The sequence below is a fragment of the Octodon degus genome, unplaced genomic scaffold (genome assembly GCF_000260255.1).
Source record: "Octodon degus isolate 3935 unplaced genomic scaffold, OctDeg1.0 scaffold00189, whole genome shotgun sequence".
In the NCBI taxonomy this organism is placed as follows: Eukaryota; Metazoa; Chordata; class Mammalia; order Rodentia; family Octodontidae; genus Octodon; species Octodon degus.
The window spans coordinates 1,906,134-1,910,316 of NW_004524765.1; the positions used below are offsets into that span (position 1 = coordinate 1,906,134).

Consider the following 4,183-nt stretch of genomic DNA (forward strand, 5'->3'; position numbering starts at 1 on the left):
TATCTGGTGTGTGATTTCCAGTTTCCTCAGTACTAGTGTCTTCTGCATTTGTTCTGGGTGGACTCGGGGCCTGAGACTGCATTTTGTTCCTTCTTTTTTTTCATTCTGTATACCACTGTCTTCTGACCTTCGGTGTAGAGCTTAGATAGAGTTATTACCTCAGCACCAGGTCTGGATCTACGAAGTTCAGAATCCTCCAGGTGGGTGTTGTTTGGATCTGGCTGCTGTGCTCCACTTCTTCCTGCTGCAGGCCTTAGAGTTGAACCCTTTGTGTCTCTCTGGCAAGATGTTCTGCTCCTGAATCAGCTGTGTGGGTCTTGCCTCTAGCCTCTTTGCAGGGAGTTCTGCTGAAGGATTCCGCTTTGGGCCTGCACTCTGGGTTGAATAAGGATCCGCAGGCCCCAGGTGGTCTCACACACTTGCCCAGCCTGCGCTCTGGGTCTATTCAGGATCCAGCAGCCCCAGGCAGTCTCATCTACTCACAGGGCCTGTGCTCTGGGTCTATTCAGGATCCGCAGGCCTGAGTCATCTCACTCACTCGCCGGGCCTGTGCTCTGGGTCTCAATCACTTTTTTTTGTTGTTGTTCTCTTCTTTAACACCTCCAGCAAATGTTGGAACAGCATCATGGAAGGGGAGTCTTGCCATGGGCAATGTAGTTGTAGAGGAAGCCAAATTCTAGTCCTTGCCTGGAAAATATAGATGCTATCCCTGGAAAAATTAAGGCTAATAGAAGAATTTAGACATGTATATAAAGAACAATTGTGGTATGTAATAGTATAGTTAGAAGGGTTCCAATAACTAGGTCTTACAAGCAACAGGTAAAGGAGGTGAACACATGCTTGAGCAACATGCAGTGTGTTCCCTTTAAATTTTAGATGTAAATTATAGGAGGATTGATTCCTCCATATATAACCTTTCCATGCTGACATATGATTTAATGAGGTAACTAATTTCCAAGGATGATGTTGAATTGGTCCCCCAGAAATGTGAGGGACACTAGGGGGTACTCCTCCATTCCACATGATTGTATCATTGGCATTTTTAGTGCTAGTATAAATCTCATCACTGCCACTACCTTTCCATCTTAACTCCTTCTAGGCAGAGCTATAAGGGCTCCAGTCTATGACACTTCCATAGGCAGTATGAACCAACACCCAGGCTGCACCTCTACACTCTTCCCAATGTATCCAATCACTGAGATAAGCAACATTGGTATTCTGGCAGGGTGGCAGATCTGGCAGTGGGAACTTTCCATCAGCAGCTATATCTTTAAATTTTTTCCTTAGAGAAGAAAAAGTTCCTTTTTTCCTCCCAGTGTTAATATATATATATATATCAGTTATTATATACATATCAGTCCCTTAACCCCAGTGTTATTATTTACTATAGATAACCAGACTCGTGTGTTTTCTTTTAAGCAATGAGCTCCATTCCCAATATAAATAGTCCAGCCTTCTACTCCGATCTCATAAAAGGGAATTCTAGTTCCTTCTGCTGGATCTGCTTGTCCCTGGGCATCAGAAGGGCCAGGTAATCAGGAATGTTTATTAACATATATGGGTATAGTAGCATCCCACTAGTGAACTCCTCTAATGAGTGGTGGAATTGGAATGTAAGCCCAATAACTAAAATTACCTTTAACATTTAGTGGAAGTGACAATGAAGCCACCATAACAAGAAACAAGTTGGTACTATTCTCCTGGTGTGTTTTCTCAAGCATCCTCTCACCTTCCTGTGTGAGTTTTTTGATTTTTGTCCCTAGGTAGGTAATGGGGCTTGCTGGGTTTTAGGAAGCAGCCGTCCCAGTGATGTCCTATTTAAGGTGAGTCTTTTCACTTCATTACTTGGAGAATATATATCAGAATGTTTACATTTACTCATTTGTCTGGGTTTTATTCATTGAGCTGGCAGCCAAATTACTTCTCCAGTATCTGTAATGACACAAGCAAAACCTCTTCCCCATCTCTGGATAACCCCTGGAAGCCATTGGTCAATATCATTTAGAAAGAAAACAGGCTGTTGCAAAGGAACACTCCCTTCCTTTGTCCAGTGACGGTCTGCAGCAAAAGATCCCATCTGGCAGCTGATTTAAAAAATTTAATGTGAATAAAGCTTTTTGTACTATTAACCTAGATGTATTCTTATGTATTCCCATACTTCATGTTCATGACCGTATGACTTTCTCTGGGCTTTAGAAGCAGCGATGCAGCATGTGTCCCCTCTACCAGAAGGGTGATGGCCTGCCAGGGTCCCTGTGTTTTGCCTTGGCCATGGCAGATTGTGTCAGCCTGTGCTTCCAACAACTCCAGTCCCCAGGTGACTACGGAACCCTTTGTTGGATCAAAATGTATATGTTGCTGAAATGAGAAATAAACTTTCAGCCAAAATATTCTTTCTTTTGCAATAGTGGGGAGCTAAGTTTCCTAGGCTGACCTTGAGCTCCAATTGTGATGCCTTGGTTTATCAAGTAGCTGAGATTGCATGCACACACCATGACACATGACTTGCCCCTGAAATTTTGAGGGGTTATTACTGCAGCTCACCCTAGCCCATCCTAACCTGCATTTCACCTCTCTGCTAGTGTGGCACTTAGACATATGTATCCATCTATTCTTTTAAATGCTTATCCTAGAAATCCCCAAATGCATATTAAACATGCAAAAGTTTTAAACTAATCAATACTTTCAATTAGGAATATTTGATTCAATTTTTTAACATTCAAATTACATTACTGACATATATTAAAATTTTATGTTTTTAATTGCACAAAATATTATTGCTTTATATAGTCAAATCTTTCCATTCTCTTATGTATGTATCATGCCTTTTGTTTTCCATTCTTTCTTGAATTTGACATTTCTATCAGGCAGCTTTGCTCTTTAACTTGAAATACATCTTTTGTACTTCCCTTTAGTGAAGAGCTGCTTGTTACAACATTCATCAGGTTTTATATTTTTGCATGAGAGTGTTTTATCTTACCTTTCTTCTATTCTTTTATTTTTGGATTTTTGATTCAGAGTCTTGCTATGTAGCTTCAGGCTGGCCTCAAACTGAGGACAATCCTGCCTCAGCCTCCCAAGTGCTGGAATTACAGGTGGGCCACCATGTCCAGTGGCTTTCATTTTAAAGTAATAAGTTTTCTTTTCTTTTTTTTTTTGTGGCTGGCTCAGCCCACCCTAGGGGCAAGGCTGGCTCTGCATGTGGTACAGAGATCAACCCATGGTTCCTGCTCCTTGCCTAAGCAGGTGCTTTAGACTGCTGAGCTATCTCACTGGCCCAGCAGTGGTTTTCTTTAGAACTTTAAACATATTAGCCCATTTTTATGTTGGCTTTCTCTATCAAGAAATCAGTTATTAGTCTTTATTCATTTAAAGGTAATCATAGAAAATGCAGTCTGTCTGTCTCACAGTACTGACTGCTCTGCTGTGGCCTTTGCCTTTGTACAGAACCCCTGTTGTCATCACGTCCCTGCAAGTGGACATAACATTAGAAACAAGGAAAATCCTGAAACTTGCCTTACTATTCCTTTCACTGTCCTGTGATTCAAATTTTGACATTTTTAGGCATCTCTGAATATCTGTGGTCAATGACTTGAAACTTGTTTATGCCTTATACTCCATGTGCGAAAACAAATACTTCACAGCATTTTCATTTATTTGGTTTGAATATCAAATATATTATTTTCTAACCTGAACTCTAACAAGCTATTTAACTTTTCAAAATTTGCTCATTTGCTAAGTAGACATATTAATTGCATTTATTTCTTAGTGCCATTGGGAATATTCATTAAAAATTAAATTTCTACATCAGACAATGCAGTTCTCTGTTCTCCTTCCATTGCCCTGAAACAAATCCATCGCCAAGCTCTGTAGATTTTCCCTCTTTCATAACTGTTCATTCCCACTTACTGGGCTGGCCATTGTTATTTCTCCTAGGCTATTTACTATAATTTCCTCTTTGATAATCTTCTTACTCCTATTTTGGACCCACTTTACTCCATACCCTATGTGATCTTTTAAAAATGATAAACTTGCAGGAGACAGGAAAAGGAATGTTGTGGGACTGTCCTGCTACAAGGTTGTATATGGTTAGATTTCTGGACTTATGTGTAAACATAAGAATTATATAATTCTTTATGCCTATTTTTAAAATATATTTTAATTTTTTTAATGTTTTTTCATC

General features: G+C 39.9%; 1 pseudogene; it reads right to left on the minus strand.

Annotated features, from left to right (window-relative positions):
- Positions 1–4,183, minus strand: part of LOC101589363 — a 5,175-nt pseudogene that overhangs the window by 282 nt on the left and 710 nt on the right.